The sequence below is a fragment of the Onychomys torridus genome, chromosome 2 (genome assembly GCF_903995425.1).
Source record: "Onychomys torridus chromosome 2, mOncTor1.1, whole genome shotgun sequence".
NCBI classification, from domain to species: Eukaryota; Metazoa; Chordata; class Mammalia; order Rodentia; family Cricetidae; genus Onychomys; species Onychomys torridus.
Genome location: NC_050444.1, coordinates 41366924 through 41388307, shown reverse-complemented (window position 1 = coordinate 41388307; position 21384 = coordinate 41366924).

Below are 21384 nucleotides of genomic sequence, written 5' to 3'. Positions count from 1 at the left end.
CATTGCAGAGTTTTGACTCACTGTGAACTTACTATATATCCCAGACTGTCCTCGGTCTCATGCACCACCCTCCCAAGTACTGGAATTACAGTTACAAGCCGCCACACCCAGCAATTTGGTACACTTTCAACACATAATCACTCTTTTCACATGTTTTCTAACTTGCCTCTTCAAAGCATGCTTCAGTAATCCTGCTATTGGGTTTTATTGTCCTCTGTCTACATATAATGTATTTCTTTTCCTCTTATACAATCTACCATTGTGTTTTGTCAATGCCCAGATCAAATTTCACTTCCTCAGTTTTGCATTTTCTAGATTACATAGTAAATTTCATTGTTAGAAGTATAGAATTCAGGGCCAGAACAATGGATTTTGCAACTTGTGTATATTGTAATCAGGTGTACTTATGAAATTGTCTATATTGTAAGCACACAATGGGTGCTCACTGAAGTATTGCAGAGAGTGACAAAGAATTAATGGGAAAAGGTAATTCTCAACCTCTCATTTGACTGTGGTTCCAACAGAAATAAGTGTAAATACTTGGTATTGCCAATAATTATGTGAAAACAAGTACTTTGGGGTTCAGAGATTTTATTAACTATTCCCTGCCAACAAATGAGAAACAACTTTATAAAATATCTGTAAATGTGAGTTACTTTCCCCTACCTACAAAATGTCCATTTGCTTTACAGAATAAATTAATAAAGTTTTTGATAAGGGAGTTCTCACACTAAAACTCAGCAACATTTGATATAATTTTTCCCCTTTTGAAATGTCCTAAAAACTAATATTTTTGTTCATCTCAACTATGGGACTTTGTGTTCCTAATATTATTGTAAAGACATTTGTATCACCGTTCATGTTACAATTGTAAATATATTGGTAGAGTTCACTGGAAAGAAAGGAAGGAAGGAAAAAAGAAAGTGAGAATTTTTCTCATCTCAGCCCCCCACAACATTCAAATACATCCATGAATCTTCCTTCCTTTAGGTGGAAGATAAATAAAACAAGAAGCATGTAAACTGGAAAACTTAGATTCACATCACTCGGTAACTGCATGATCTCAAGTTGTTTGCTGGATACCTGTAATACTGGATGTCATCATTCACTGAAGAGGGATAATGGTCCTCTTATTTGGCCTGTAAGGATGCCATAGACTCATACACAAAAAGCAGCCAGCACTGTGCCAGGCACACAGTAAATCCCAGATAAATGTTGATTTCTTGATTCATTCTCATCGCTCTGTTTCCCCTCCCACCCCGGGTGTAGCCATCTTCCTGTCTTCCCATTTCACAGTTCTGATTATTCCTCCTTTCTTTTATCTCGCCTAGTACCCCACTGAGATGGGGTGATTATGTGTATGCTGAGGAAGAGGAGAGCCGGCAGGATTACAGAAAGCTGGCATTGAAGCTCAGCCTGTGGCTATTAGGCTCCCAAGCCAGCCAGGGCTGAGTTTGATAAAAGCAGAAAGCAAGCTTTGCAAAAAGCCTACTGCTGGCAAGTGTGACAAGGTTGAGGCACTCAAGACTTCCATATGAAAAATAAATAGGGATTCTATATTTATCACCTCCATCCCCAATAATAGCATTCAAAACCAAAGGAGCCTGTGTGAACATATTAAGTTTTTAGAACAGTTAGACACAAAGCTTCTATGGTGATATCTGAAGGCAAAGAGAGAGATAATGCCATTCCCAGAGGCTGAACAAGATATAAAAGACTGAGAAAGTGGAGCAGAGATTAAAGGGCTGGTGATGCACAGTGGACAAATGTTCTGACATCCTATAAAAGGAACAAAATTAGAAGTTTAATGTGGCTTTGAGATCTGATTCAAACATGCAGCTGAAGTTGAAATCTTAAATAAATAAAGCAAAGCAAGGGGTCTGAAAGTGATGAAATCCTATGATTTTATATGTGTTAATTTCTTTCTATATTATTCAGATGAAATTAAGAAACAGAGAGCTAAGTCATCACACTGTGTATGAATGGAACTCCTCTGTGTCCCACATCACGTTCCCAAGTGACCCCTGAAAGACTAACATGTACTGAATGTTAAATACCAGCAAAATCTCTAAGCATTTTGTATATACTAATTTTACTACTCATGGCAGCAATCTTAAAAAAATGTATTCTCTCTTTGAAATGTTTTCCTATTTAGTTGGTAAGAAAACCAAGGCTTAGAATATACTTTTTTTTTTAAGGTTATATACCTAGTAACTAGCAGTACTGAGAAAATCAGACACTGAGTTACATATAATACATATCTGCTGAGGCAAGGCATAGTGGTGAACAGCTTTAAGTCCAGCATTTGAAAGGCAAAGGCAGGTGGATCTTTGTGAGGTCTAGGCCAATCTAGTCTACTTAGTGAGTTCCAGCCCAGCCAGAGCTATACAGTGAGACATAATCTCAAAGACAAAACCAAACAAAAAGATATACCTGCTAAACAAATTCAGTCTTTATTTTCTTCATCTTTTATTTGAGTATGCAAGGAAAATGTTTTATAAATCAATGTTTTGGTTTTCCATTTCCTTGTCTCTCTTGTATTTTCAAAAAAGTACATTATCTGTCTCCTTTAAAATGGTTTGTTGTAATTTTTGTATCATTCTTTCTCTTATTAGGTTGGGAACATCGTCAGTAGTTTAGATGTATTTTTTAGAAAAGAATGAGTGAATGATCAAGTTAACAAGATGGTATTTCAACATGTCTAATTCCATCTAAAAAAGAAACTACACTCATATTTATGGTTGCCATGGTGACAGCAATTGTCAGAAATCCTATTTATAGCCCATCTCTCAGTCTTTCAAAGAAAATATCTGATTTAATACTCCAGTATATGTCTGCATTCTTCTACACAAAGTAGGAATGGACAGATAAATAGTTCCTCTTTGATATCACCAACCGTCTCCCACTGTTCCCAAAGTTGAGGCTAAGAACATATGGATGCAGCCAGTAGCAAAGATGATAGATATGTTCTTACTTCTCACTGGGTTTTGAGAGATAAAGTCCTAACTATGCCAAAGAAATATTGGTAAATTATAGTCAGATAACAATGTGTGGTAGATTACCACCATGCTAAAATTATGATTAAATGAAGATCACACTAGACAGATTATATTTTGAAAAATGTAAGAGGCTAAAATACTGTTGATTAACTATCAGATTGGGGAGGTTTACAAAGATTTACAGTAAACATGTTATGGTTGCTGAGAAAGAATTTTTAGTTCATGGGCCTAAAAGCATATGTTGCCACAAATGCTGTGAAAAACATAGTCATTTTCTAATAGTGGAGAAGATACTCAGTTCCAGTGGCTAGTGTTAGGTAACTGTCCCAATGTCTTATGGTGAGTAAGGAAACACACTCAAAAATGTTTTCCCAGTATTGCTTGTGCTGCAGAAAGTCACAAGAGAGCAAAATCACCACAGGAAATGGAATTTGTGAAATACTCATATACTAAAAAATACAAAGCATATCACACATATTGATACACATGAACATCAAAATCATGCCTTATGAAATGCAAAGTGCTCAAGTATAGAGAGCATTAATACAAATGGCTAACCTTTGTGAAATACTTGTATTGTGTCATTGATGAGAAGACAATAAATGCAGGGGTATGATAGAGAGTGATTGTCTCTTGAGACGGGGAGGAAGGGAGGTAGTATAGAAAGGGTAAAGACACTTAAATTACTCAGATCTTTATTTAAACCAGGTAAAATTTGCAGCAGTGTTTATCATTTTATTTTACCTTTTGGGCAACTTAACTGAATACCACTATAGGCAAAAGATGTTTTTGTCCATAGGGTGCTCAGTTGTGAGTCTGGGAATTAAAGATCCTGTGCAGGAAGAAAATCATCCATAATGGAGTATGGAAGTATTGCCAACAGATTATTTCCCTTTACATCAGAGTATAGTCAAGCAGAAGCTGAACTTAGGTCCATCTAGAGAATGCCCTTGACCTTATAAGAAGACTAGAGGTCATATTCAGTCAACTGTCGAGAAAGCTATTTCTTTGTCTCAACAATTTTTGATATGATGCTACCATAAAATTTGGGAAGGACTCACAAAAATATCTAACAAACTGAATAGTAGATGCATGAAGCCTAATTGTCTAAAGAATTAATAAAAGTGTATTCTTTTGGCTTGATAATTAGCTGTAATTCATTTTGTCTGCTCAGTGACAATGGGCATTGAAAGAGGAAATTAGTCCACAGTATTTTTTTTTTGTGTGTGTAGTGCTATTTTTAATTTCTCTTCAAAATAAATATTTCATCCAAAGATATATGCAGAAATATTTTCAAATGTGGGTATGGAGGAGGCTACTTAGGCTTTTGGTCCTCTTTGGTACAAGTCAACCTGGAGTAGGAACTTACACCTTAGTAGAAGTCTAAGACATATTAGCTATTGCTTTTATTTAGATGAAGTGCTGTCACCTTCCTGATGAGATTTCATTATATAATTTCTATGCAGGAATTGAGATGAGCTTTCAAATGATTTTCCTATTAATATCATTTAAACAATATCTTTTGAAGCAAGAAGTAAACAATGAACACCCATATTAGGATAAATTGTTCCCATACAACACTTTGCTTAAGTTATCCTTGCCCTACATGATGAAATAAAAAAAAAAATAGCCCATTATTAGGCCTTTTCTCTACAAAGGGAGTATTTCTCTGTATAGCACAGGATGACAATTTAAACAACAGAGAAATGTGCAAAATATTTATAGTGGCTAACCTTGGAGAACTTTTGAAATCTTATGAGAATTTTCCCCCAAATTTACCAATTATGGAACATCAGTGAATTCAGTAACAGACCAGTCAGTCCTGATTTTCTCATCAGGACTTGGAATTCCATTTTCTGACTGTTTCGCTGGCTGCAGTAGCCCTTTGATATTTGACTTAATCATTTGCTGACCTCCCATGTGTCCCTCCAATTTCATCAGTTGCCAATTTAATCCAAGTTATCTTACAGTCTCAAGGTCCCTCTCTTTCAGACCCCCAGCTTTGGGAAGTGGGAATATTAATTTATTTGAGATATGTCTGAGTCTAAGGAAGCAATTAATGTTTTTCGATGAAAGTGTGGTTGGGAGTTACCAGTGGGGGCTTTGTCTTCTGAAGCAAATAGTAGCTTGATCAATTAAAATAAAATGACTGAATTGTTTATAGGCACAAGAAGTCTTACAACATTTGAAAAAGAAGTAAAAGTTTTATTGGGTATCATTTGAAATCAGCCATAACCTCCAGCAACTTTTGAAATATTGTAATTCAATGTATTTTTCTGAAAGATAGTTAGTGGAGATTCTAAGAAACTGAATTTCAGTCCTCTAAAAGTCTATAGTGTACCTAAAATATGAGAAGTAGAGTTGAACACTATCTCTGTTCCCAGAACATGAGATGCTTATCACGGGATATGTGCTTAACTGGAGATGTTATAATATGATGAAAATATATATGATCATTTACATAACACATATCATAAAACTATTATATATATTCCATACAGATTAAGTAATAATGTTACTGGTCTTACAGGCTTCTAAGTATTCTCTTGCTGTGGTGTTCTTTGCATCCTAGCATACATTGCCACCAACATAACAGTTGTGTCTTTCACTACTCTATGTTATTATTTTTTTGTAGTTCTATCACTTTTATAATCCATAACCACTGAGCTGTTTAGTTTTCAGACACTGAGGAGAAGGCTTAAATTTAGTTTAGTTTTGTTTAGTTTTTCATAGGTAACATCACAATATTACCCTATCAGAAGAAAGCTTCTAGAAAAAGAGAAGTTCTTGGAGTCTGGTTTCAATTTATTTCACAGTTGACAAAACATTCTTCTGAGGGAGCTAATGAAAAAGTCTCAGCTGAGTGCTAGGCAACACAGGGGCCCTACCATGGGTACCTTGCAGGGCTGAGGTGTGACCCAGGCTTCAGGACAGAGCAGAGTCAAGTCAAAGAGAACAAACTACTCTGCATTTCCTGTTTCTGAGCACTCCTATGTCACCCTGGAGAATTTCAAGTCCAAGTCTTTGGACATGATGAAAAGTTCCAGTACACAAGACAGCAAGGCAATCAGGGAGCAGTAAAGACTTCAAGAGAAGGCAGTTATAGATGGCACTGTGACCAGGTGTCCCTGGCATTCTGTAGTCAGGGTAAGAGACAAAGGAGATGCTTTGTGATTGGGGTGTTCACAATGGTCCTGTGAGAACCCTTGTGGACCTTTGTCGTATGCTGAGAACTCTGGGCCTTCACTAATGCATTCTCCTTGAAATTGTATTAAATATCCTGTTTGCTTTGCATTCCCATTGTTTGCTATTGTCCTTATTTAGAAGCAGTTATTTTCTAACAGTTTCTTGGGAAATTGTTGGTGAGAGCTTTAACTGGTCAATTGGTTCCTATGTGTTTGAAAATATTAGCTGTCTCTTCTTATGCTATATCAGGCTGGAGAAAAGCTTAGGTTGGAATATGATACTTAGGACATTTTAGAGGTAGTCTGTTGCATCATTTCTTTGTCTTTTGTGTTTCTGGAGCATCTGTACTGGCTTTTTTTTTTTTTTTTTTTTTTTTTTTTTTTTTGTTAACTTGACACAAGCTAGAATAATCAGGGAAGAAGGAATCTCAGTTGAGGAAATTCCTCCATGAGATCCAGCTGTAATGCACTTTCTCAACTAGTGATCAATGGGGGAGGGCCCAGTCCATGATGGGTGGTGTCATCCCTGAGCTGCTGGTCCTGGGTTCTATAAGAAAGCAAGCTGCACAAGCAGAGGAAGCAAGCCAGTAGGCAGCACCCCTCTATAGCTTCCACATGAGCTCCTGCCTCCAGGATCCTGCCCTACTTGAGTTCCTTTCCTGACGTCCTTCAATAATGAACAGCAATATGGAAGTGTAAGCCAAATAAACCCTTTCTGCCCATCTTGCTTTTTGGTCATGGTGTTTCATCACCACAAAGGAAATCCTCACTAAGACTTCATTTAAAGTTTGTTTTACTCCAGATCTTTAGGTTTTGAAAACATGATTTTTTGGGTGCAATTATCTGATGATTTTAATAAGAATTTCAATTAGTAAAATAATTCTCTTTTTTACTTAAAATTTTTTATTCATTTTACAGATCCCCCTCTCATCCCTCCTTCTGCTCCCCCCACCCTTAACTAATTCCCCCCATATCCCCTCCTCCAAAAGAGTAATTTCTCCCACGGAGGGACAGCAAAGCCTGGTACATTCAGGTGAGGCAGGACCAAGCCCCTCCCCGCTGCCTCAAGGGTGAGCAAGGTGTTGGGCCCTAGGGATCCAGAAAGCCAGCTCACTCACCAGGGATAGATCTTGATCCCACTGCCAAGGACCCCTCAAACAGACCCAGCTACACAACAGTCTCCTGTATGCAGAGGGTCTAGTCTGGTCCCAGGCAGGTTCCACAGCTGTCAGTCTAAAGTTTGTGAGTTCCTAGGAGCTTGGTTCAGTTGTCTCTGTAGATTTCCTCATCGTGATCTTGACTCCTGTTGCTTATATAACCTCCCTTCCCTCTCTTCGACTAGACTCCCCGGGATCAGCCTGGTGCTTGGTTGTGAGTCTCTGCGTTAGTTTCCATCAGTTACTGGATGAAGGCTCTATGATGACAGTTAGGGTATCCACCAATCTGATTCCCCAGAGTAGGCCAGTTCGGGCACCCTCTCCACTATTGCTCATAGTCTAATCTGAAGTTGTCCTTGTGGATTCCCGGGAACTTCCCTAGCACCAGGTTTCTCCCTATCCCCATGATGTCTCCCTCTATCAAAATATCTCTTTCATTGCTCTCCCGCTCCATCCCTCCCTCACCCAGTTCAACCATCCCATTCCCTCATGTTCCCATCCCCCATCCTCTCCCTCTATTGCCTCCCCTCATCTCCAGTTTACTTATAAAGAGCTCCACTGTTTCCCCTTCCTAAGGTGACCCATATGTCCTTCTTAGGGTCCTCCTTGTTTCTTAGCTTCTCTGGAGCTGTGGGTTGCAGTCTGGTTATCCTTTGCTTTACATCTAGTGTCCACTTATGAGTGAGTGCATACCATGTTTGTCTTTCTGGGTTACCTTACTCAGGATGATATTTTCTAGTTCCATCCATTTGCCTGCAAATTTCATGCAAACATGGATTTCTTTTTCTGCTTCTAGAATTTTCTTTCTTTTCTCCCATCATTCTGAAAGTTAATAGTCTTTGATATGAATCAAGTTTCATTCAGATTTTTAAAATTCTATTGCTTATGGTAGACCCTTTCAAACTATTAATATAAGTGTTTCTGGTCTAAGATACTTGGCATATTTTCTTTTATCATATTTTCTTTATTTTGGTATAAAAAGGTCCAAGCCATATTATCCCTTAAAAAAAAAAAAGATTTATTTGTTATATATACAGTGTTCCACCTGCACGTATGCATGCAGACCAGAAGAGGGCACCAGATCTCATTATAGGTGGTTGTAAGCTATCATGTGGGTGCTGGGAACTGAACTCAGGACCTCTGGAAAAGTAGTCAGTGCTCTTAACCTCTGCCATTTCTCCAGCCCCATATTTTCCCTCTTATTCTCTTTTAATTGTTTCTTTTATGTTTTGAGATTACAAATTAATTATATCATTTGGGCTTTGCCTTTCTTCCCTCTAAACCCTCTCATATACTCCTTGCTTTCTTTCAAATTTAGGCCTATCTTTTCATTAATTATTGTCACATATATACGCATATGTATATACACATATATTCTTAAATACATAATATACATCCCTAATCTATATAATGTTACTTGTATATATGTTGGTTATCCAGTACCAAATGGTCAGCCCTATTTTCATGTAAATTCACTTTTAATAATTTTTGAGGATTTTATGCAATGTATTTTGATCATATTTACTCTTTTCCCTACCTACTCAACTTTGTGTTGTCAATTTTTTAAGACCAACATACAGTTTATGCTGCCCACATTCTCAAGTGTGTGTAATCATCCGCTGTGACTATACCCTTAAAGAAAACACTCTCCTTCTAGTAGCCAATTGCCAGTATGTCCTTAGCTAAGGGTGGGACTTTGTACCCTCCTCACTCATCCACCCTGAGATTTTGTCTGTCTTGAGCTTCTGCAATCACGTGTGCTCTCACACCTGCTGTGAGTTATTATGGATAACCGACCTGTCATGACTGGGAAATACTGTTTTATTTCAGTCACCAACTGCCTCTGGCTCTTACAATTTTTCTACCCCTCTTCCATGGCAATATTTGAGCCTTTTCTGGGCATTTCCTATTTTGTGATTTCTTGCTCTCTTTTTGGAAGATTTCAACTTTATGTTTGACATTCCAACTTTTTAATTTTACATGAAGGTTTTACTTCTGAATTTGTCCAGTTTCATGTGGTAGTTTGTTTCTGTTTTATAATTGCAACGATTTTTAACAATTAGGTGTTAATAACATGGATTAAACACCAACTTTATGGAAGTATAATTTATATGTCATAAAATACACTGATTTAGGTATACTATTAAATGAGTTATCACAAATGTATACTTTTATGTTACCCATACCATAATCAAGATATAGAGAGTATCCACAGTGCTCCAAAATTCCCCCATGCTTTGGTCCTGTTACTTTTTCCCCTGACTGTGGGTCTCACAGATCTGATGATGTGTGTTCCATCTTGTCCTTTGTCTTTCATGTAGAGAAATGTCTTGTCATTTTGGATCTGTTTACTATAGATGTGGGGGATAAGAAAGGGATAATGGCCTCACTGTGGTCAGTGTGGGCTGTTTCTGTGAAACCAAGTGATGCTGGAGCTTTAGACCTGTTCCTTTTATTGGTACCAGTGAGGGTTGTGTTTTTTTTTTTTTTTTCAGCCCTCTACATAAATGAAAAGCTGGACTGTTTTAGAAAATAATTGAAACAAAAGGATGGGATTTGGGTCTTCAACATTCATAGTCAATGTACATTGAGTCACTGCCTTATTTGGGGTAAAGCACTCAGTCTTGAGACTCAAGCATATATATCCTTCACTCTGTCCTGTCTCCACACACATGGATACTTCTGCTGACAGAGGACAGTTTCTTTCTGCAATGGCCTGGTGATGGGATTTCAAGACTGTAATTATTCTTTAACCCAGTCTTTCCTTTTTAAATGTTCCCTCTCATCTTCTCTGTCTATCTGGAATTGACAAAATCAAAGGCAGTGTTAGAGTTATCTGGAGAAATGGAATCAGTATGATTTATCTGTAAGAGGAATTTTCCAAAATGAATTCACAGACCTATGGAGGCTGGGACTTGAGTGTTATGATCTGCTGTGTGAAAGCTGGAATCTAATCCAAGAATGTGGGGATACAGAATTTGGTGGAAGTCAACTGATACAAATCCCAAATTTAAAAGGTATGAAAAAACAGAGCACATGTGTTCAAAAGCAGACAAAGATGGAAATCACAACTTCAGAAGTCAGTGAATCATTTCTTCCACCATTTTTGTTCCATCTTACCCACACTGAGGAGGATACATCCACTTTGCTCAGTGTATTGATTCAAATTGTAGTCTTCAGACTCATCTAGAGTGGGGCTTTTGTTTGTTTGTTTGATTGTTTTTTACCAGCTATTTGGGAATCATTAGTCCAATCTAATTGGCATATAAAATAAGACATGCCAGAGCCATTTGAGAATTCTTGAGTGTAAGTCATGTTAGTGCTCAGTTTCTCTGCTGTGGCTCTTTTGCAAGTCTGCAGTATCATTGCCACCTGTCTCTATTTTCCAACATTTGGTTGTTTTTGTTTCTCCTGCTTTTTCACACTGTCACCATGTAGATTTATGTCTTCTGAAAAAAAATCCCTTGACTTTACTGCTGAAGATATTTAGAGAGAGTAATAGATGTGATGTTCATACTTAGTGTATTATCTTGACTCCAAGATTCCTACCACAAACTGTCTTAATTTTTAACATATTTGATAAAATAATCACTTTTTATCAAGCTAACCAAATATGTAAAAGTGTATGAAAGGACTATTTTTAGATTTGCTAATTTGGCCAGTGTAAATTCATCATAAACTTATGCATTAACCACTTGTTCACTTCCTTATAGAGAGTCATTTCTGAGGCATAAGCTTTGGGAACCCTCAACTCATAATTTCAAGCCCTCAGTGATGACCAAGGTGTGGCTATAAAAAAGTATGTTAAAATAAGAATTTGATAAAATCTTCTCTTAGAATTATGATAATGACGATTATTATTTTATTAAGACAGACTCTAGGCTGGCCTTGATCTAGCAATCTCCCTACTTTAGTCTTCAGAGTGTTTATGTGATTATGTGATGGTTAGGATACAACACACCTGGCCTAAAATGAATTATGTTGCTTCATGTTACTGCATTTAGATAAAATGTCACTATATTTATAAGTCATGGTTATTTAGTTATCAGTAATTCCAGACTAAGAGCATTAGTTTTATTGAACTGAAATGCAGGTGCATATATTTGAAAAGGCAACAGGAGGAAAGGGCAATTGTAGATTCTGTTTCCATGCAGGATGACTGATTGACAGGGGCTGAAAGCTGCTGAGCAAAGACAAATACCTTGAGAACGAATGCACAGGAACATGGTACTTGAGGGATAAGTTCTTTCTCAAGAGACAATCATTGAGGGCAAAAACAGAGGCCATTTGAATGCAGTTTTTAGTCTAGAGTTGGCAGATAAAATATAAGCTGCTCAAGTTAGAATGTAATTTCAGACAAATAAGAAATATGTGTTAGCTGGATAGAACTGATTGCTTCCTTCCTTTGGAAGCTTGCATGGTGCCTTCTGGTACTGTGAAAGCCACACCTTAAGGAGGAGGTTTGCAAGTCAGTTCTAGATCAAGAACCTCTGAGCCCTGTGTATGAAGTACATAGTGTCTTCAGCAATAGAGACTGACCATACACCTCTAGGGGGCAACCAAAGGCAAAAGCAATAGCCTGTAATGTTTTGAGGGCTTCTCATGACTGGTGCTGGGGTTTTATTTGATGGTCTTTGGCTCTTGTGATAGAATCAGATGATAGATTTTCATTTAAACTATGTATGTGATTCCTAAAACATTATAAGCTATTGCCATGGTCCTTGCTTGCCCTCCAGAGATATAAGGTAAGCCCTTATTGCTCAAGAGGGAAACCATGTCCAATAATGGAAATCTAGCTAACTACACAGTGCTAGTGATGTCACAGTTATTGGAGGAGAATCTACAACCACCATTGTACTAAACCAGAGTAATCTCTAATGACTTACTAAATACTTGTCCTTATACCCACAGATAAGTATTCCCTCACCCCTTATCAAGGAAACATCTCTATGCAACAGACACAGACCATTACTGAAAACCATAAATAATGAAAAAAATGCAGATTTTGGGGGCCCAGTCCTAATGGATATACCTAAAAACAACTCCCACATCTAAGTTTCATGGATCACTTCTGAAGAGGAGCAGAAACAGTATTATGAGATTGTGACTCCTAGGAGTGTCAGAAGCTACACCCATAAAGTCTTACCAACATGAGTGCCTAAATATGAGCTGGACAAGAATGACAATAGACAAAATGTGGGCAAGGGAAATCCAGGAAGCCTCAAACCTACACCAAGAACTACAGGCAACTAAGGATCATTGAGAGCTAGAGAAATAGTCTTTCTCAGAGAAAAGCACCCCAGTATCAAGCAGTCATCCCCCCAAAACTCACAAGTAAGTAACATTATACAGACTAAGCAGGTTGTATTGATGTGTTGAGAATACATATGTCTATACATACACACACACACACATATGTGTGTGTGTGTATATATATATATGTCTGAGTATATGTATACGTAACAACAGTTAATGAAAAAAGAAGCCATGAATTTGAAAGAGAGCAAAGAGGGCATATGGGAGAGTTTGGAGGGAGGAAAGGGAAGGGGTAAATGATGCAATTGTATTATAATCTCAAAATATAAAAGAATTAGTTTTCAAAAGAATTTTTTAAATGAAATAGATTTATATAAAACATGATCATGCATTATTTGGGACCCACTTATACTAAACATATTTTCCATTGTTAATATGAGTTTCAAGTATAACTGGGGGTCCAAAATTCTAGCTATGAAGCATCTAATCTAAAGCCAAACTCTCTAATAAACATTTAAGCCAAAAAAACAAAAGTTAAAACTCTGTAGGAAAGGTACCTTAGAGCTTCTAGGGGCTGGTACAGGAATCTGTATCTATAGATGAGTACCTCATTTAATCAACATCAGAGAAGTTCCTCTTGCATTAGTGACTAACACAGAGACCCATAGCTGGACAATGGGCAGAGAGTGAGAGACTTTGGAATACTCAGTACTAAATGGGATATCTTCATGAAGCTTCTTCCCTCAAGGCCCAGTAATTTAATGATGAAGAGGAAGTTAAAAGATTCTGAGATCCAGAAAAAAATGGATGACTCCATGGAAACAGTGTCTTCCCAACACAAGAGGACTGATGCACATGTGAACTCCAGAGACTGAGGCAGCACCCACCACAAGACTTGCATAGGTTCAAACCAGATGAGATCTCATCACTAAGAGAGAGAAATAGACACACGGTTGTGGCAGACCAGCCCCCACTTTTATGACCCAGGGTTCTCTTGAGTAGGGAGGAGTGAGAAATATTAGACAGAAAGAGATAGCTAGACAATGAGACCAAAGACAGAAACACAGGATAGCTTCGGGAGGGCCTGGGTCCAAACCCACCAGCCAAGAACTTTATTCAAAAGGGCTTTTTATAACAATGCCAAGGGGAAGGGCAAACACCTCCCCCTTGCTAGGTACAGCCCAGTGTAGACTCTTTCAAACACCTGGTACTTAGGCCCATGGTCCAGTCCTGCTGGGTAAAGCCACTAGGAAACCTAGGTGGGCTCCAACAAATGGTTCAGTGCCTATCCAAGAAGCTTATATGTGACCAGTGTTTGCTTGCAAAGGACAAAGTCGGTTTTCTCTGATGGTGTCTTGCTAAATATATTAACCATTCTTGAGGGCATGCCATGTACCCAGGAATGCAGTAGACTAACACAAGACAAACTTAATGATATATTTCTGAGCTAGAAACATAAGGTTAGGTAGGGAGGTGGGGAGGATTTGAGAGGAATTGGGAAAGGGGGAAAAACTTTCTCAATAATTTTGAAAAGAAACAATGTTATAGAAAGGGAGGGGAGAATAGCACATTGCAGAATTAATGTGCAGAGAAGATCATGGATATTTAGTGATTGGGGAGACAAAGGGGATATCCTATGATCTCCTTCAGCAGATGGAAGGGACTCAAAGGAAAAAGCATTCTACACTATGTTAGTAGGGCATTGTGTTTTAGCTCTAGTGAGGAATTAATTCATTGTGCTCAGTGAGACCAGGACATCCATCACTCAACTTCACTGTAACAAGCACAGAAAAAATACTTGGCCTTGAGAGTACCAGGTTTATAGAAGGCCAAAGAACAGATTTTGGGGGAAAAAAAAAACATTAAAGTTGTTATTTTGGGATGCACAATCTCACTCAGGCTTTCCTTGAACTCACAGCAATTTTTGTGTCTCTGCCTCCTAGACTTCTCATATTACAAGCATGAGCCATCATCCCTAGCAAATGATTATATCTCAAATATAATAGATACAATGTATACTATATATACACACATATATATAGATATATATAGTATTTTTCTTTTGTTAGACTCAGATAATTTCTTAACACCTTTATATTTTTTCAACCTCATGCCCTTCCATCTGTTAGTGCCTCCAGGTAAAGATTTAGTAGACTTTCAGAAAATCTTTGTATTAAAAATTTTTTTCAGTGTTTCTTCTTAGGCACATCCACAATTGGAGTTTACCATTTCTTAGATATTCACTATGCTCTTCATTTTCATGAAATAGTCTACACTTTTGAGAAGACAGAAGGTGGCTCTTTGTTTGTTTGTTTGTTTGTTTCAGGATTTTGTTTTTAAGACAAAGGATGAGGGAGTTCCAAAGTGTCTGTCCCATCTCTTTCTCCAGGAGGCTCAAGTCCAGTGATTACAGAATCCATTGCCCTCCTTGGTTTTATGTCAATGTTTCCTCTGGTCTTCTGGATGCCTGAGAGTTCCATATTAGAGTTCTCCAGAAAGGCAGAGGCAATTGAGTATATACTAATGCATAGGAGGAGATTTCATGCTGAGCATTGGCTCATGATATTGTGGAGACTGAGAGCACAGAGGCCTCTGATCTCCCAGGATGGAAATCACAAAATACTCCTTTTTGGGAGTAACAAAGCAGTCATTTTCTATTTCTTTTGGATATTTTAAGAATTCTATAAACTTGAAATTGAAATGTTGATTTAAATTTATTTAAAACTAGTTTATTTTAAAGAAGAAAGTATTGAACTGTCTTAGTTATTTTTCTATTGCTGTGATGAGACATGACCAATGCAACTTTTTAAAAGAAAGTGTTTATTTAGGATTTACAGTTTCAAAGCATTAGAGTCCATGACCATTGTGGTGGGGAGCGTGGAAGCAGTCAGGCATAGTGTTGGAGCTGTGGCTGAGAGCTCCCTTCTTGGGAAACTGCCATGACGTAGAATAAGAGACACTGGGAATGGTGTGAGTCCTTTGGAACTTCAAAGTCAGTACCCAGTGACACCTCCAAGGGTACGTCTAATCCTTCCCAAACAGTTCCACCAACTGAGGGCCAAGTATTCAAACATATGAGCCTGTGAGGGCCAATCTCATTCAAACCACGGTATAAGCTAAATGTATTATTTTTTTCAATCTCTGTCTTGGTAATCAGTGTTCACCATTCAGGCTTTGTCTGGCAACAGAGGACCATGGGGTGAGATGTTCAGTGGCCTCCATCATTTACTACCTGTGACCCTGAGCTCTGTGTGGCTAAATTCCTTCATTGCATGACAGGGAGAAGGAAAATGATGGCATAATGATTTTGTTTATTGTTAACTTCCTTCAAACTACCTTTTTTTATTGTTTGAAAATTTCAAACATAAATATAATGTGTTTCAATCAATTTTACTTCCCAATCCCTCCCCTCTAAAATCTTGAATCTTACAATGACAGCAGCCATCAATTACTAAATAGTTCCTCACATAAGAATGGGGCTTCATGAGCCTTTTCCCACTCTGTGCTGGGATTTTAGCTGATTTGATCTTGTGCAGATCTACTGAACAAAATTACAGCCACTGGAAGTTCCTGTGTGCAGTGGCCCTGCCATGATCAGCAAATACTGTTTCATGTCAGACATCCACTATTTCTGACCCTATTCTGTGATGATCCCTGAGCCTTGGGGGAAGGGGTGTGATATAGGTGTGTAGTTTAGAGCTGAGTGCTCCACAGTCCCTTGTTTTCTTTTCAAAGACTAGTTGTGCGTCTCTGTCTTTCAAGTTTCAGTCCAGGCTGCCCACCTCTGCTTTTTACATATGGAGAACTCTCAAATGATGTAAATTATCCCCAAGTTGCCCTTTGTCACTTAGTGCTTGCTCCAGTCAAAGGATTTACCATAATTAAAAGTAAGAACTGGCCAGGCAGCAGTGGCACATGCCTTTAATCCCAGCATTCAGGAGGCAGAGCCAGGTGGAACTCTATGAGTTCAAGGCCAGCCTGGGCTACAGAGTGAGATCCAGGATAGGCATCAAAGCTACATGGGGAAACCCTGTCTCGAAAAACAAACAAAACAAAAACCAAAAAAAAGTAAGAACTGAAGAGAACTGTGTACTGTGTACTTTTGACCATTGCTTTAATGCCTTAATTTGTTAACTCTATCTTTTTTCTTTTTGTTCAGTCTCCTTTAATACAACACATCTTGGCGTAGTTTCCCATCCCTCAGTCCTCCCAGTCACACCCACATTTCTGCTCTCCCTCAGATCCACACCACCTCTGTTTCCCTTCAGAGTAGCCTCCCAGGGATATCAACCAAATATGGCATAACAAGTTATAATAAGACGAGGTACATACTTTATATCAAGGCTGGACAAGCAAAACAGTAAGAGGAAAAGGGTCCCAAAGCTGGCAAAAGAGTCAGGGACAGCCTCTGCTCCTACTGTTAGGAGTCCCACAAGACCATCCAAGCTACACAACCCTAACATATATACAGAACTAACTCAGACCCATGCAGACTCCATGACTGCTGCTTTAGCCTCCATGAGTCCTTATGGGCCCTGCTTAGTTGACTCGGTGGGCTGTCCTTTTCCTTTTAAGTGGCCATTGCCACCTCCATAAATAACTAGTGACACTCAGCAAAGCAGTTGTCCCCAGTTGTTGGGAACTAAGAGTTAATTACAGAGGAGAGCTTTGCTAACACCTAGAAATAGCTTCGGTTGCCATGATTTGGGGAAGAGTCTACTACTGTAATTTAGCAGATAAATGTCCTACAACACAGAAGACATGCTCCACCTCCCAGAAAAAGCATATTCATGGCCCAATGTCAGCCATCTTCAGATGCTCTGGCTTAAACCAGAAAAGGAGTGGAAAGTGTCTTCTCTTTTGCCCATTTCTTCCCCTTCCATGCAGAGCTTCCAGTCCTCAGTTCCTCTCACTGTAGCAAACTCCAGCCTTTCTGACAGCTCTCAGCTCAGAGGCACGTGCTTGGGAAATGATGGTGTTTTTTCAATCCTTTGCCAAATAACCTTAAGCTAAGTCCAGTCTAATGCTCACAACAAGCCATTGGCCCCAGAGTACCCTTTCCTGGGATGGCTAACTATTGGTGGCAATATTAAGGCAACTCCACATAGTTAAAAGGGAGGTTTATTTTGTGGGGTAACTTACAATTAAAGGGATAGGTTACAGGGTCCAGGAAAGGTGTAGCACAGTCCATCAGTGTTCTCTGGAGAACTCTGCTTGGTCTACCTCCAGCTTCCAGGATCCATGAACCAAGAGAGCCTGCACATTTGGATCTCAGGTCTTAAGGGCTCCTGTCCTGGCCCCACCTTGTAGACTGACAGTTACCAGAAGCCTCAGTGAGGGTAGTACTTCTGGGGCAAAGCTGGAACAGCTACCCACTACAGCCAACAGGACAGCTAACAACAGAAAATGAATAGGAAGAGAAACAGAGTTTCTCTGTCTTTAAATTTTCTTTTGTTTTTAAGATTATAATTACATAATTTCCTCCCTCCAAATTCTCCCATATATACCTCCCTCCTCTTGATAATACATGATCTCTTTTTTTCATTAATTTTCCACATGCATATATAATATATACATCTACACTCCTAAGCATGACCTGCTACTTGTATGCATGTTTTCAGGGCTGACCATTTGGTATTGGGTAACCAATTCATGTGCTCTTTCCTGTTAGTTGCCTGTAGTTCCATGTGCAGGATTAAGGACTCTTCAACTTTTCCATATCTATTTTAGCATGTCTATTGTTGTTCTTGTTCACCTCATATTTAGACAATCCTGTTGGTGAGAGTTTACGAGCATAGCTTCTGACATTGCTGGGAGACTTCTCACAGCAATGCACCTCCCTCCTCTGGCCCCTAAAATACTTCTGCCCTGTCTTCTGCACTATTCCCAAAGCCTTAGGTGTGGGAGTTGCTCAGTTCTTTTAAAGGGTGGTAAAGAAGCCCTATTCACAGCCCTGTAAACCAATTTCTTCTTGAATCTAACAAGACTTTTTCCCCATAGACAATAGAACAGTATCATGTACTGAGGAATGTTTGTTTATAATATAGAGAGTCTAGTGTTGCTAGAAGTGAGACATGCCTTACATTAACGTCTCTCATTGAGAACTATATCAAAGAGACTCTCGGAGTGAGTGTCTTAGTTTGTTTTCTATTGTAGAAAATATTGTTATTTGGAAGAATATGACTCCTGTCTTTCTCTCTCTGTATTCTATAAAATAAAAAGAGGACAGAGCCATGTCTCTTCAGAATGACCATCTGATACTTAGACACAGGAACAAAGTGGACACTCAATGAATGAATGAGAAGCCGAGTTCCCTCAGTGAGATGAGCAAAAACAGGCAGGTCTGAGAACTGGGATAGATTTCAGTGCACAGCTTGAGGATGGTGAGTGATGAAGGCTTTCCTTCATGAAACAGTGGCTGACTTTACTACGCCAAGTCTACGACATAGTGATGACCAACTATATAAACACCACTGAGCCTGGAACCAGTGTATCTGAGTTCAAAACCTGACCCACTAATTACCAGCTGTGGAAAATCGTAGAAACAAAGCTATTTGTCTGTTTTTATGTTTTCTCTTCCTGTTTCTATGCCCTCTCGAATCTCATCCCACTTCATTGTTCTTTGATTGAAAGGTGATCTTCACTATTTTGTCCAAAAGAATAAAAACTTTACACTGTAGTTTTTAGCTCAGCTGGTAAAGTGTCTGTTTACAAACACACAGATCTGAGTTTGGTTCCCAGGTGGATGTGATCCTATGTCCTGTGATTCCAGCTCTGGGAAGTGGAGGCAGATAGACCCCTGGGGCTTCTTAGCCAACTAGCATAGCCTAGTTAGTAAGTTCTAGGTGAGTGAGAAACCCTGTCTCAAAAAAATTTAAAAAGTTAAAAGACGTATAGTGCTTAAGGGGCAATACCCAAGACTGTGCTCTGATCTCCATATGCACACACACTCATGTGCAAATATACCTGCAAACACATGCGAACATGCCTGCACATGGACACACACACACACACACACACACACACACACACACACACACACCTACCTGTCTTTTGTATTCTGGATGCTAAACCTTTTGAGGTCTGAAAAATATTCTTGTTTTCCTTTTCTCAACTAGTGGCATATTTTGGACTTTGTCCTGTGTTGCTAACTTGAGACAGAGCCTTACTATGCTGCTCAGGCTGGACTCTAACTTGTGACCTCTTGCCTCTGCTTTCCTCTCCAAATGCTGGCATTTAGAGGCTTGTTCAGGTCAAGCTTGACCTGCAGAGTTTTAGAACTAATCAAGTAATTTTTCATTTTGTTTTTGTTAAACCTTTCCTATCTTGGACCCTTTCTTGTCTACATCTAGGTTTCTTAAAAACACTATCTGGGCCTCTGGGTTCTCACCTGTCCCAGCTAGTCCACTGGAATATACTTAATAAAAGCAAAAATGTGAGCTTCGCCCTGCAAAAGCCCATTGAAAGCGTCTAAGGTTTATTCCATTGTAACATCTTTGTAGCACTTCAGAACATAGAGCACTCTGTTCTTTTTAAAACTTTCTCGCAGATTCTCTGAGGAAGATGCTGCTGGACATCCGTTTCCAGTCCTACAATCTCCTCCTCTGAAGTCCCTCTATCAGATGAGCTTCCTCTCCTTACCTGTCGGTTCTGGTCTTCTCAAACATCCACTGTTAGCAAAAAGATTCTCTCCTGCTTTCCAGTGAGTGTGTCTAATAAAAATTAGAATTTCATTTTCAAGGATGAAAATTCCCAGCAAGGTGGTGGTGGTGGTGATGAACACTTTTAATCCAAGCACTCAAAAGGCAAAGACAGGTGGATCTCTGTGAGTCTAAAGCCAGCTTGCTCTACAGAGAGAGTTCCAGGACAACCAGGGCTACACACAGAAACACTGTCTCGCAAACAAAACAAACAAACAAACAAAAAAGCAGAATAAACATGCCCAAGCATGGGGAAGGAGATGGCTCAGTAGCTAAAATCACTTTGCCACATAAACCTGAGGACCTGAGTGTGATCCTCATGTTGTGATTGACATCTGTAATCCTATTATTCCTAACCATGACTCCCAGCATGGACCACTACAATATCTGACCCATGGGTCTTATTGCATGTTTGCCAGTAATTCATTCTTTGTTAACACATAGGCTCCCTACAAAACTACCACTATGCCATTCCAAGACACCCACTGCTCTTGTGATAAGCACCAAACTCGTTCAATGCCATTCCTCCCGCTAGAGAAATGAGCTATGCCATTTCCCCTTTCATGTTATTGTACAAGTTCTCCAGGTGCCATTTCCTCCTCTTAGACATTGTTTTTCTGTTTTGGTAGCCAATCATGTTTCCCTCAAGTTTACTATCCTTCACCGGAGGTATTTTGTATCTCATAGGCTAGGTTAGTACTAAAGTTAGCATTCAGGCATCTGTACTGGCCGGCCCTTAGGGTTCTGACAAGATACATCCTCAGCTGTAGCCACTAAGCGCACCCTCTGTGTGCATTTTGCTACATTCCCTTATAAAAGGCAGTCTCTAGCTGGCTCTCAACCAGTCTCTGTCCCTTCTCTGCCTCTTCTCTCCCCTCCCCTCAATAAACCTCCCACTAGGCCCTGTTGTATGGTGTGACTCCTTCCTGCCATTTTAAAAATATAATATTTGTCACCGAGACTGAGATAGGTTCTCACAGCAGTCTGAAATGTGCGGGGACCCTGGAAGCTGGTCCACCTACAACAGCCCTGCCTTCCCAACTAACAGTTTGCTGGGGCTCTCCCTCCAACACCAACAATTGGCAAG